Source organism: Bidens hawaiensis, unplaced genomic scaffold (genome assembly GCF_021521415.1).
Source record: "Bidens hawaiensis isolate Kalapana, Puna unplaced genomic scaffold, B.hawaiensis_p1.1 tig00000296_1, whole genome shotgun sequence".
NCBI lineage: Eukaryota > Viridiplantae > Streptophyta > Magnoliopsida > Asterales > Asteraceae > Bidens > Bidens hawaiensis.
The window spans coordinates 5,208,582-5,223,960 of NW_027491024.1; the positions used below are offsets into that span (position 1 = coordinate 5,208,582).

General features: G+C 36.3%; 1 pseudogene across 1 annotated transcript; it reads right to left on the bottom strand.

Moving 5' to 3' along the window:
* Positions 1 to 258: 258 nt before the first annotated feature.
* Positions 259 to 2,936, bottom strand: LOC143619976 (sec-independent protein translocase protein TATC, chloroplastic-like; annotated as a pseudogene). Its single transcript, XR_013151263.1, has 4 exons — positions 2,671 to 2,936; positions 1,224 to 1,529; positions 828 to 1,119; positions 259 to 438 (listed from the first exon to the last, which is right to left on the bottom strand). The product of XR_013151263.1 is annotated as a sec-independent protein translocase protein TATC, chloroplastic-like (transcript).
* Between the last annotated feature and the right edge of the window lie 12,443 nt (positions 2,937 to 15,379).

A 15,379-nucleotide genomic window follows, 5' to 3' on the forward strand; every position in this document is an offset into this window, starting at 1 on the left:
CCTGAGCATGTGTGGTATGCGCCATGCGCATAGGTTTTGGCTTAGCGCCTTCATAATGTCTTGATTTCAAGCCTGTTGTCTATATCTTGTGGGTTGACCCGCCTTGCTCCGTGTTGAGGCGGGTACATACCTCTTCACATACGCAATAAATAACAAACATATTAATTCTACAAAAACACGATCATTGTACATATACGTTTCGTTTTATCTCATTCTATGGGAACACAAATTGGTACGCGCCATCTTGGATCGAACCCCTTACTTAAAGTAAAGACCCAAAAGTGGTCCCGCCAGAAGCATCTGAGTCAGAGGATCTATTGACGGAGTCACAATAGCGGCTGCGACCACAGCACCAACTACCACGTATCTCCATATCGATAACATTTGATCACCGGACACTAACCCAACTTGTCCTAATAAAAGTTGTATAACTGGGACCTACATATATAAACAAAAACATGAAAGCAAATATAAGTATATAACCCCTGCCTAAATACATTTAGACCTTTGAGGTCAAACTGATCACAAACAAATTCAAAATTGATAGGTTTATATTAGAAGTCAAACACCAATCTTTCTCACTTCCAATACTCTCTACAAAATTCCCATGTTATATAAAACCATCTTAAATATTAGCAGAATAAATGCCGAAATTTGAAGACGAGCATCTGTCAGTTTGACCTAAAAAGTCAAACCAGTATAGCTTTTACAAATTACCATCATGTTGACTTTTGAGATCAAAACTTACAAATGCAACATGGTTTAAAAAAGCACCAAATCAGATGAAAACTAGTATGTTTGGCTCTACAATAATAAGTCAAAAGTACCTGAAAAGACAAGCCTGTACTGAACATGAGTACCAATATGAACTCAAAGTATTGGTCAATTGACCATAATGATTCAACAACCCCTTCCGGCATAATTAACAAAGAAATTCAAGGCAGCTGGAGTAAGCACAATATATGAAAACGCGATCCCGGTGTAAAAAAGTATCGATGACCCCAAAACAATCGGGGCCAAAAACTTTCTTTCTGATCTTGTTAATCCCGGAAGAACAAAAGCTATGATTTCATAAAGAATCACCGGGCTTCCTAAAAGAAGCCCACAATAGCCCGATACCTGCATAACAAAAAAACAAAAATACAATCATCCTCCAATAATCATTATGATAGTTTAATTTGCATGTTAATTTGGCATGAATAGAATGATAGTAAGTTAGTAACCTTTATAGTTGTAAAGAAAAACTCGCCAGGAGCCAACTGCAAGAACCGAACGCCTTGAGTTTTAACGGGAGCTTCAAGAATCATTATGAGATCCTTTGAATACACAAAACATCCCATGATGGTAGCTCCAACTGCCAAAACTGACACAGATTCTATCTCTAAGTTCTTCAAGATGATCAAATATGGTCATTTCTTTGTCATCCGGGAGGAGTTCTTTATCAGGATAAAGAAAATTGTAAAGGGCACTTCCATTATCTGATGAATCATTGTTTGCTAGTGCATCTTGTTGGACGTCATCAACCACTTCTACATGTACAATGTCAAAAATAAGGTTAGCATATTCCCATTTTCATTTTGTGGGCCCCGTATAAGTCCGTATAGTGATTCCTTTCGGGGTGATACTATACAAACACCACCCTCAAAATACACCAATGTGCTTGTATGTCAAATCAGGTCTGCACACAAGAGTCTGTCACATTACACGTGCAGGGCGAAAAATGGTCATACAGGTTGTCAATGGTCATATCAATCATTTCTTTGTAAGTCAAAACATCATACGGGTCGTATGATTTCCTCCTCATACAACACATATGACAATTTTTCACATGTATGACATGTAAGTGGTGTTTGTGTAGACGCAACCTTCCTATTATAATAAGAAAATCACATAAATCGGATAAGGCAAGCGGCCAATGGCCACTGGATTGACTGACGGGTACTAACTGAGTCTACTAAACCATCATTAGCAAACTTGTGGTTTGACTTGAATACCTTGAATCCACCTTCAACAAATTGTATTATTTTCACTCCATCCTTTGCATTTAGTATGTTACAAAGCATATCCATACATGCTGAGGTCTTAAAGCAAAAAAGTGGTACTAAGATTAAATTTCTCGGCTACTTCAAATAGTTGTTGAAAAATCAAGCTTCCTAATATTACTTAGATCAATCAACAATAGAAAAACATCCAATCCGTAACTCACCGAAATCCCAATTCACTAGTAACTATATAATTCTTTTTTTCTTTTTTATTATGTTAGTTGTCTAGGAACTGAATACCATGTTCTCTTAATTGCTCATGAATCTATCTTTCTTTATCTGCAAAGAAAGTTAAATTTCACGCTAAACCTAGTTATCAACAAAGTCCCCAACAAAACATCATTCAGATTACTAACAATGCCCTAACAACTAGGGTTGTAAACGAAACAAACGAACTTTTCGTTCAGTTCGTTCAAGATAACTATATGAACGAACACGAACAAAGGCCATGTTCGTTCAGTTAGCGTTCGTTAACAAACAAACATGAACGATGCCTTGTTCGGTTCGTCTACAGCTATGTTTCCAAATATTAAACCCCATAAACAACAAAATTCAAACTATCAGCAACTGCCTTAATAAGTAACAACTAAATCAAGATATCAACAGGAGAGAGAGAGTAATAATATACCAGGTGGTCTATCTTCAACAGCTGATCCTGAACCACCAATTCCAAGCTTTGTTTGCATATCCCTAACATCTTCAAGAGCAAAGCACACAACTTTACCAGTCTTTCTTTGCCTTCTACATGATAAACTTAAAGGGTGTTTTCTTTGATTGATTTGCAAACATATTGGATGATTTCTTGTTCTTGAATTCACAGAATTGAAGCTTCTGTTTGTGTGGAGATTAAGAGTGTTGTGGATGAGGGTGTTTGTGCTTCCCATTTTTTTTCTTTATTTTTTAACTGAATTTTGAATTTCTGGGGTGGGTGGGTTTTACTAAAATTTGGGTTTGTGTATTATTTGTTACGATGATTGATTCTGATGTAATGACTGGGTGGGTGATACTTTTGGAGGTGCATTGATGCAACGGTATAAACAAAACGAAGATCGAATCACGTTAATTCAGTGAATACACGTGATGAATTTCAAAACTCTCAAATCCCATCCAAAGGTCTAGGGAAAATGAAGAGAAAAACGAAATTTATTAATATTTAAGTCTGATTGTTCATCTTACATCACCAACATATAAATAAGAGTCCTAATACGAAATGGGCTTATAACGGGCCATGGGCCAAACACAAACCCAAAAATAAAAACATAAAAAGTGCTGAAAAAACAATAAAATGCCCATAACTTTATTTAGGAGTCGTTTTTGGGCTTCAGACAGGGGCCAAACCGCCATAGGCGTTTGCCACAATGTGCTCCTCGTCTCAAGCTTCGATTCGACTGGTAATGGGCCTGAAACGGAGCTTCGTGGGCCAAGTTATGGCCGTTTTCGTGGGCCACCCTTTGTTGCGCGATCTTGGGCCTCCAGAAACATAATAGCCCGGTCTTCAATACTTGGGTCCACATCATGCATGCTACTAAAATAACCTTGCTGTTCACTTTGTTGTTTTCTGTTTCTTAACAAGTGTTGATACACCGATTTCTAATTTAAGACTCGACATGACACGGATATTAATAGGTTTCGGTTAGAGTTTAATAAGTTTCGTGTTTTAAATAAGTCGATTTATTTAAGACCTATTTAATTCCGTGCCCTAACATGTTAAACACTTGTTAGTAACCTGTTTATATTTTATAAAAATTAATAGATTACTATGTAAATAGCCTTTTGTGACCCTTTGAGAATTTTTGTTTTAATACATATAAATTCTTTACGTGTCTTTTTAGCGTGTTTCTAAACGGTTTGTGTATGTGTTGAAAAAATTACACAATTAGTTATCGTGTCGTTTTCATATATGCGTCACAGTTAATCTTAATCGCGACTTATTGTGTCATGTCTAACATGTTATGTCAGCACTCGATACACCCCTTTACTACTGGTAGAATATGAATGACACCCCTTGTATCTTATCTTGATAAGAATATACACCACCACATCTAATATTTTTTCCTTTTTATTAAAATAAGATCACTAACTGCCACGTCCATGGAGTGATCCGGGATCGTTCTTCTAAAGGATTGCGTTAAAGGAAAGTACGTGTGTATAAAACCAAAAAAGTTGTTATGTAACAGAAAACTGAACTGAAATAACTAAATTTAAACAAAAACTGACGTTTTGTTTTATATTTTCATGGATACAACACGTTCGGCTCAGTTTCAGTTCTGCATGTAAGTATGTAACTAGCGCAGAAAAACTAAAGTAAACTAATTAATGGATTTCAATTTTTAGTTTAGGATTTTAAGTAATATAGTGTAACTCGTATAGTCTAACCTAAATGTATAATCATCAAATAATTATTAATTAACACAAGCCTAGCCCCCCCCCCCCTCTCACACACACACACCAAAAAAAAAAAAAACTTTAGCCCACATTCATATCTTGGATTAGTTTTTTCAACCCAACATATCAAGCCTAATGAGAAAACTGAACCCAAATCAAAACTGAAATTGAAAATGTCAAAATCACGGTTGTTAAAAGGAAAATTGGTTTTAATAATTCAAACTATGCCCTATTAGTAAATATCAGTTCCAACTTTACACTTGCCTGCTGGCAGTACCAACTATTTGTGTATTTGTTTTTAACGGGCCGCGACTAACGGATGTTAACTCCGTTAGTCTTTGTTTGACGTGGCCATCCCAGTTGGCAAAAACTTGATTACGTGGAACCTTACGTGACGGCTGACTATGTCCATCCCACCACTAAACCCATCATTTTCAACCTAATACTCTTTACAACCCACAACCACCGCAACACCACCAGTCCACCACCTTTGCAACCATCATCGGAACCCCGACCACCGATCCACCACCATGCCCATCCACAGCAACCACCACTGGGCCATCTTCCGGCCATCTTCTCCGACCCTCAACTTGCCGGAGTTCTGCCCTAATCTTGCCGGAGTTCACAAAACCCAGATCCGCGTGAGTCAGAATCTGAATAGATCGTATGCTACTGAATATGAAGTCCGAAATCAGCTTACCTTCATCTTTCCTCCTACAATCAAAATAATTCTGCTGCACCAACCTCTCCATCAATTGAATCCACACGGGCCATAGATGGACCAACTCCACTTCCTTACCCAGCAACCCCTTCTCCTTACTTTCCAAAACCCGAACCTCATCGGGTGGTTGTTTTTTCTTTCTTTGACTCACGCCAAGCGCGAATTTGTTGGAGGGTTTGGTCTTTTTGGGCTCGGTCTTTCTCGATGGCATCGATTTAGCTCATGCGAGATGAAAGGGAAGCGGGTTTTGGGTTTGGTTCGGTAGAATTGGATGAAAATGGGGTTTTGGTGAGTCTGGTGATGAAGAGATTAGGGTTTATGTGTATGAAGAGATGGGAACGGAGGATGTGAGATAGACCCATTTGGGTTTCTATAAAAATAAAATAAAATAAAATGGGAGCTTTTTACAAGTTAAACCTCCATGGTTGAGTTTGATGATGAAGAAGAAGAAGCTTAAAATACACAGTCAACCACCACGTAAGGTTCCACGTAATCAAGTTTTTGCCAACTGTGATGACCACGTCAGACAAAGACTAACGGAGTTAACATCCGTTAGTCGCGGCCCGTTAAAAACAAATACACAAATAGTTGGTACTGCCAGCAGACAAGTGTAAAGTTGGGACTGATATTTACCAATAGGGCATAGTTTGGATTATTTAAAACCAATTTTCCTTTTTAAAACTAAAGTTTCAAATTTTGGTTTAGTTTAACTCAAAAACCAATCTAAACAGAACATGAAAGGAGGCATGCTCACAAGGGCTGGGTCGGGCAGGTATGATTAATCGTGTATTTTGATTTGATTATCTAGTTTTTATTTTAGCACTTGGAGTCTAGAATTTACTGAGTACTCGGTATAACTCACGCATTCGTGTACAAACCAGTGCAGACGAAGTAACAAGAATATCCCCGGTAGTCAGTCCATTTCCATCAGCCGGCCGGTGGGAGCGAGAAGTTTGGGATATGTTTGGTGTTTCTTCCGTCAATCATCCAGATCTACGCCGTATATCAACAGATTATGGTTTCGAGGGTCATCCATTATGAAAATACCTTCCTCTGAGTGGATATGTGGAAGTACGCTATGATGATCCATAGAAACGTGTGGTTTCTGAACCCATTGAGATGACCTAAGAATTTCGCTATTTCGATTCTGCTAGTCCTTGGGAACAGCGTAGCGACAAATAATTCAGAATCAGAATAGGTCCAGGGGACAAATCAAAAGGAAATGCTATTTGCTTCGTAAGAATAAGAATTCACTTCTATGAAAGACTTTCACGGGAATTGTCTTGATCGTCGGATATCTTTGTTAAAATAAAAAAAGGAAGAAGTGTTATCGCCTGCAATTCTTCCCAGTATGGAATGAGTAAAGAATCAAGCTACAAGTTTCGATCTATACGAAAAGCACGGGTTTTTTTCTTTCTTTCGGTTTCATTGATAGCAGAATATCCTGACTCTATAGGGGCGCTAACGCTTTACTAATAGAATAAAAAAGAAAGGGGGCCTTAAAAACGTAATAGGCTGCGCTGCTACTCTAGGCTCGCTTCTTCAAGCTCCGCCCCTTTTTTTGAAAACGAAACTAACGAGCAATCAAACAAACTAAAGCGCTAACGTTTATATTACTTAGTAAAGCAACCTTTCGCGCTAGGCCCTCACTTTTTTTGTCTGGGTGGAAGCTGGCGGCGGGGCTTGCTTAACCGGATACACGGAATTGAGATCTCTGTCACAGGCAAATCTTTCTGTCGGGAAAGCCTCGCTTATTCAAATTAAAGGGCTGATTATTTAGAACCTTGCTCCTAAGATAAGTAAGAAAGCGTTGGTGGGATTGGCGGGATGATGATGAGTATATAAATCAATAAAGAAGAAATGGGAAGATAATTAAATATCGATGGAGGTGCATTGCCGCTGTGGAAAACATGGCAGGGATTCTCTACAATGACACTGTAGACCAAATGAAAGGGATGTAGCGCAGCTTGGTAGCGCCTTTGTTTTGGGTCAAATCACGGGTTCCAATCCTGTCATCCCTACCTATTCTTCTTCTCTGGGCAGTCACGAGGGATCCATTGAGATCGATTCGGACGTACATCATTTTCATTTTCTGAGACTTTATGCATGTTTAGTTTTGGGGGTACAAAAAGAATCCTTTTCTTTTTAGTCGTGTCTACTGTGATAAGAAAGCGTTCTTAGTTCCATTTCGGTAGAACGTGGGTCTCCAAAACCTGATGTCGTAGGTTCAAATTCTACAGAGCGTGATTCTGTTCTTGTTAGGTCTAATTAGAATTCAATAACTTCACTCATTTGAACAGCAACCTGAAGTGAACCTCCTGCGGATAAAAAAAAGGAGGAAGTCAATAAAAAAAGAGATGTTAATGATTCAAAGGTCCAACTGATCGCTGCGCCTGTTTTGTAAATATGCAGTGACGAATAATTCAGCCAAAAAGTAATAGGAATTAGACCTAACACGATTCCAAAAATAAAAACTTAAAGCATTTCGTTTTATTTGAAAGGGGAAAAAAGAAATATAGGGTTCCAAACCTAAATAAACATCCGAATCGCCCATGAATCTCAATGACCAAAAATTGGTAATTGACGCGGGAATGAACTATTTAATACCTGGAATCTCATAGAAAGATTCATCAATCTGTTACATATGCATATCATCTATATTAATGACTTTTGTACCATATTTATATTTTTCACTATATATTTAATAATTATGTAGAAAAAAAAAATACAATGCCAAGTAAAGTATTGTCCTTAAACCTAACATCGTTTATCATTTTCAATCATCCTCAAAATCTACAATGCTAGATGTAAAGTATTAGGGCAAATGAACATTTATTTTTAGGTATCACCATGGCGGTTAATTAACCATCTCTTGGTGGTTATAACTACCACGACGATATATAAGTATCTGGTAGTTATATAACTGATTTTATTGCCAATAATCTTCTAATATTTACATCAATCCCCCCTAACTTATAAATGTTGCATAGAGCACCCTAAACTATACTTTGTACTAAATACAAATATGCCCTGCAACATTTTATTAAACTTGATCACACGATTAAGGCCAACAAAACCTAATCATGAATCGGTCACAAATCACAAATTAGTTCTAGAGGTGCAAAGATACTATTATTTATTAATTTTTTTCTACAAATCACCTCCTTAACCCACGAAAACCTAGCTTAAATCGAAACCTAAACACCTCCTTATGCTTGCATGAGAAAATACTATTATTTATTAACTTTTTTCTACAAATCACCTCCTTCTGCTTGTGTCAAGTATAATGGATAGAACTAGAGGTGTAAAAAAAACCGGTTTCAAAACTGAACTGGGTCTACTCTCAAAATGGGTTGACCAAAACCGGCCCCTAAACCGACCCAACCCGCAGGTTTGGGTGTCGGTTTGTATTTTTGCTTATCAAATCGGGTTGAAACTGGAACCGGGTTTAATTGAAAACCGGTCTTAAAACAGGTATTAAACCGGTCTCATGTTAGGAATATATGTTTTACATTGTGGGGCTGATGCATGCTTTCTGCTTCACCAAGTTCAATTGTCCCAAAGTAGATAAATCTAAAGTAACAAGTAGATAAATCTGAATTAACTTAACTAGTTTACTCTAAAGCTGAAAGTCTGAAACTTGAAAGAAAACATGCATCCAGTAGGAAAGCATGCATCCAGTAGGTTAATAACTAGGCTGACAATTAAGTCAAAGAGTTCGATTCCTTTATGCCGCTATCTCATATTTGTTGAAAAATGGCATTTAAATATTAGCCTTTTCATGATTTAATGTTTGAAAGTTATGATCTTGCGTTTTAGACAATACTGTTTTGCTTTTCACTTTATGTTAGTCCTTAAAAGTATGTGTTTTACTAATTAGAGGGTTGCTACTAAGCATTCAAGCTATAAGACGAGGCATTTGATGATTTATAATCCGAGCTTCCATTACACAAGTGTAATGTTTTAATTCATGGCTAATTTATAATATATGTCACTCACCAATGACAACATGCATAAACTTTGGATTCCAAAGGAGGATATCGAGAATTTTAGCTTTGGATAATGCTATTAAAGAGTCTTTAAAGAACCAACCTTTTGAATATGATATAACACCTAATTTTACGGCATGAATATGTTGAGTTGAGTTTGACAAGTCTTAGATGTGAAATCCAATTTGTTACTATTTTTAATGTTCCCATACATACTCTTTAAATTTTTGTAGTCGGTGTGTATTGTTTATGACTTTACATGAGAAGAAAACATACACCAAAACTTATAGATTAACCATAACCCAAACCTTATTTTACCAAAATTCGTTGTTACCAGGACAAAATCGACACCAAGTAAGCATTTACGTGCAACCCCTATCTGCTTTGGTGTAAAAAAATGACTTGTTTCAACCCTAAAACGTTTAAAAGTGCTAGTCATGCACCGATATTAAATTAGACAAAAAAGTGATGAAAAAAAAGGAAAAAGAATCGATGTTCAAGCGTATGGTCCCATAAGCACCATAACTAAAGATGTTGAAACTAAAATCATCTAAGGGTGTGTTTGGGATTGCTTATTTAAGAGAAAAATGACTCTAACACAAAATGACTTATTAACTTATTAATTTTTTAAAAGAAGTTTTAAAAAAAATATTTGGATTAGCTTATGCTTTGGAGAAAATCAAAATGACTAAAAAGGATACTATTTTCTAAAAGGAGTGTAGTGAGTTTTGAGGGATAGAGAGCGTAATAGGTAAATCAAACTCATTAAGTTAATAAGTTACAGAGTCCTAACATTTCAAAACCCACTCATTTGTCTTCTCCACAAGTTAAAATCCATAAGGCCGTGGTTTGCCAAACACCTTATAAACCTTATTAACTTTTCAAAAAGTTTATAAGTTATAAGTTGATGACAATAAGGAATCTCAAACACCCCCTAAATCATGTTTAACGTGATGATTTATCTATATAACTAAAATGTGATTTCACATAGGCTACATAACGGATTCAAGGTCCTTTGTTTTTTGCGTATAGATAATTCAATCCATGTGTTATCGTAGTCGTTGCAACACTCCATGTCAGGTTAAGGAGAATATAATAGAATTTAACGTGTAAAGGGACCATTATCCAATCCAAATACACGAAAAAAGTTTTAGTTTAGTTAATTGCAACATGTATCAAATAAACTCACAGACTGCATAATTGATTTCAATTTCCTTGTTTCAGATACATAAACACCAATCTTAGTTAAAACAATTAAAATGAAGCAATCTCAAAGTTGTACGAAGGAAGGAAAAGAGGCCTTGACTTGGTTGGCCACGAAAACAGGCTTTGACAATGACTTAACACGTCTCAACAATGAAATACCTTTATGCTTGTACCTTATGAATGGTCACAATCGATGAGTAGAGAGTAGTTCAAACTGGAATGGGTACAATTGTAATGATTCCAAATTGGCCATATGCATTTGTTATAACTGGGATAGGGTTGCCATGATTCCAAACTGTTCGTGGGATTCATATACTGAAGAAGCGTGTATCGACTTACTTGTATACGATCAACGTTCCTCGGGTACGAGTGTGCTATATCACCGATGGTTTTCCGAGATACGAGTTCTTCCACCTACAAAACGAACAGCACCGTGAGCTTACCCCTCAGAAAGGGACAGAGGGGTCCTCTTTGGGGTAACCCTCCGGTGTGAGAATCAGATATTGTAGGAGAGGATAATCAGAATCTGAAAATGAGTAAAGGACTTAGAATATATTTTCTTGTCTGCTTCCAACTGTGGAGGTGGTGTGGTATTTATAGTATTAGGGTTTCCAATGATTGGGCTCAGACCCAATTAGGGCCTTTTTGGCCTCCTCCTATTGCTTCGCGCCTCGTGTACTTAGGACACCTGGTGCTTTTTCATTGATTATTCTCTGACCAAGGTATTTCACCTGACCCATGTGTCATCACGCGGTGGCACATGGGCTTTGCTGAGTTGTCCACCCTTTATTGGCAGCTGTCAACATCAGCACATTCTTTATTCCTTAAAAGATACCTTCTGGAAGGTTGTCTGATGAGTACAATCATGGTTGTCCTTATCCTGATTTGGATTAGACTATTGTCTCATTTGTTGTGTGTCGCTTATGCGCGGTCTTTATGCGCCTATCCCGGGGATGCGCAAGGTCTTCTCTTTATTCTCACACTAAATGTGTGTGTTGTGTGCATATGTGATATGCGCCACGCGCAGATGTTTCATGCGCTTGCGCATAGGTTTTGGCTTTGTGTCTTCATGACATCCTGATTTCAAGCCTCTTGTCTATATCTTGTGGGTTGACCCGCCCCGCTCGATGTTAAGGCGGGTGCATACCCCTTCATATACTTTTCTTATTTATCAATATTTGATGACAATTTGTATACACTTTATTATAAAAGAAATATTTAAGATGTTTTCGTGAAGAGAATAAACAACTCAACATACCAAAAAAAATAGCCAAAACAAATCAAAATAAAGCTAGGACTATGTTTCTATTTGTTGAAATATGCGAACACACTAAAAAACAAACTAATATTAGTATTTGTGTAATAAATTTCTTATTTAGTAAAAAGGAAAATATTGTGGGAATAAATAAACTGGCTATAACAACCCAAAATCCGAGGGTTTAAATATCTATACTTTCTAATAAAAGGCTAAATATTTTGTTACTTGTCACCCCTACATTAAACATCACATTTTTTAACAAATTTATAATAGTAAAATAATAGTTGCCATTCTTAAAATTTATGTTTTAAAATTTGTTAATTTAATATTTAATTTCTATTTTTTTAAACATTTGATATTTATAATTATCTTTTACTTTAAAATTGTTTTAAAAACTATTGTATAACGACTGTATTAATAGTGTTTAACGGGTTTATTGTTTCTCGTGTACTGATTATTTATTAAATATTGTATTTTCAAGAACTACTAGTGTAATACACGGGCCTTAAACTAGTACTATATGAAAATAACTATTAATTTATAATGTGCTTTTAAGGAATGAGCTCAAGATGGGATTGGGGGTATAAATACCCTTATTCTTTCATTTATTGATAACTCTTCATCATTTTCACTCTCAAAACATATACTTAGGTAACGTTTCTTATGTATGAACGAGAGGTGCAATCGAATGAACTATTGTGAGGGAATGATTTTTTTTTTCATTCCATCATCTCTTTCAGCCTACACCACATCCACCATCATCTCACCTACACCACCCACCACCACCACTGCTATCGCCCGCCTTCGCCACCACCCTATCGCCCACCACCGCTACCCGCACCACCAACTACCACCACCGCCTACCATTGCCAACAGCCATTGCTCTCAACCCTCGCCACCACCCGCCTCCCTCCATCGGCCACCCTCGCCACCCCAACACCACCACCCAACCATCACCGTCACCATTTATATTTTATATCTTCGTCTTTTCCTTCATTTAATATTTTATATCTTCGTCTTTTCCTTCATACCAAACAACACAAAATAATATTCACTCCATTCTTACATGGTAACCAAATATCTCAATAAAATGGTAGTGATCCATTCCATTCCTTTGTCAATTCCATTACCTCGTTCATTCCATTCCTCACCCATTCGAATACCTCATAGCAAATAGACTCTTAAGCTCTTTCTATTTGTTGAAAAATGCAAACACAATACATAGCAAAATAAAACTAGTATTTTTGTAATCAATTTCTTATTTTAGTAAAAAGGAAAATATTGTGGGCTAAAATAAAATACCAGGTTGTAACAACCCAAAATACGGGGATTTAAATATACTATATGGAAATAATTATTAATCAGTTATATAATTAACTAATAATGGCTTTTATGGAATGGGATCAAGATGGGAGTGGGGTATAAATACCCTAATTATTTCATTATTGATAACTCTTCATCCTTTTGACCTTCAAAACACACATTTAAGCTTCAAGAATCTAAGATTTCGGTTTATCATCGGATTCAACATCAAACTCCACCATCGCTAGATCCAATCGAGACTAAAAGAAAACATGAAGGAAAGAAGATCAAACAACCACACCAAGTTCGGATCTCCCCAATGTGCCGAGAATAGGGTTAGAATTTGTGTGTGTATATATAGGATATGTTGTATGTTGTATTAAACTAATAGTCAACCATTAAATCCTTATCCTTTATCTTCCCAATGTTGTTTCTCACAACATCTATCTATAAATCGACCACACCACCGTAGCTCATAAACCCAAACCCACCACACCACGATCACTCAAACACCCGAACCCACCACACCGTCGTAGCAACCCCCCGGTCTGTCTTATGCATGGATTTCACCAACGCCACTAAAAACCCCCTCTGTCTTTTGGAAGGATTCCACCAAAAGTGGTAGACAACCACCCATGGATCTAGTCTTGGGTAATGCAACACGGATTTGGATAAGATATATCCGTGGATAATAATACAACATAACATGGATCCCGAAGGTAAGATTTGAATTAGGTTTATACTTTAGGCACTAGAGTCCAAATTTGTTCACATTTTTTTTGTTATTGGTTATTTTAAAGGGACTAAATTGTTAAATTGTTCAAATACGTCAACTTATTCTGTTAGAAGGCGCATACACAAGTTAGATTCTCCCACCTCCAAAACTTCTCTCAAAACACATTCCAACTCTAATTTGTTCAGGTATAAAGTTCAATTTCAGGTTATGTAATTCACCTATTATTTTGCTTGATTTTTGAAGCCTGTGTATGAACTGTGTCTATTACATATATTCATGGTATTTTATGATGCATTGATTATAGCCTCTTATTTGTATCAATTTAAGCTAGGTTTTTGTTGATGTTAACTTATGTTAAGCAACTTCTGTACAAATACGAACTAATTTGTGATTCGTTACTTATCATGATTAGGTTTTATTATATGTAGATGTTTCTGATCATAATTAGGTTTAGGTTTCAATCCAGTTGCTCTTAATCGGTTTTCTATTTGTTATCATCGTTCCTGATATCTGTTTAGATTAGATTTATGTGTTTGATACATGACTAATTCCTGTTTAGTTTAGATCGATTCACTCTACGCACACATATTTGTTTTGACTTGTGCTATTCATTCATGATCTTATGTCGATTCACTCTTAACTATTTGTGTTTGTTATTTTTAACAGAGTTTTATGAAATGTGCCTATGATTTCTCTATTTTGTTAGAGTTTATATTGATTATCACTAGTTATCTCTTTCTATTTGTCGACCTAGTCGTTTCACTATAGCTTTGTCATCGTGATTAGATTTTTTTAATTGTAGATGTGTAGTTTGTGACTAGGTTTCGGTTTTGTTTTTAGTTGCATTTCATCGAATTTTTGTTTGTTATTATTGTTCATGATATCTGTTTAGATTAGACTGATGCGTTTGTTACATGATTGAAATCCTGTTTTGTTTAGATTGATTCACTTTTTGCACTATTGTTTGTTTCGATTCATGTTAATCGTTCATGATAATATATCGTATGGTTAGTCACTTCTTCATTTGTATATGTTTAAGCTATGTTTTAGTTAAAATGTATGATGTTGTGACTAAGATTTTGATTTCAGTCACACAAGCTATGTTACATGATTTATTCTTATTTTGTTTAGATTGGTTCACTCTACCCACTCGTAAAAATACTTGGAACTAGTATTAAAGAGTTTAACAACACATTTTATTCACAACACTCTTTCGGATGCAAGATTGCATAACAGAGGATAGGTTGTTTAAGAGGTAAAGCAGTTATAAGCTTCCATTCATCTTACAAACACATGAAAAGTTGGAAAAAAACCAAAACAAAAACTGTAACCATGCCAAGGGTCCTAGTCCCCGCCCCGAAAACACTCATCACTGTCCTCGCTTGGTCTAAATGCTTCATCAGAATCATCCTCATCCCCCCTTGCCCCCCAATGTCTTCATCAGTCTCCACATCCGGTGGAAGACCATACGATTCTCGCATAACAACATCACGGGAAGAAATGACAAGCTTGGTTAAACTAAAGAAGACGAGAAAATCTATAGTTTGAAACAAGTAACACTCACTTCATAGAATACACTAGCATTCAAATGATTAGATGTTTAACGGCATCATAAAAGAAAAAAACAGCCCAAGCCCCTACAAAAATACCATTTAAAAACATAGAGTGCTTTATAAAACAAGATAAAATAAAACAAAAAACACTTACCATATCGTTACACCGACTTCAGATTCAGGCACA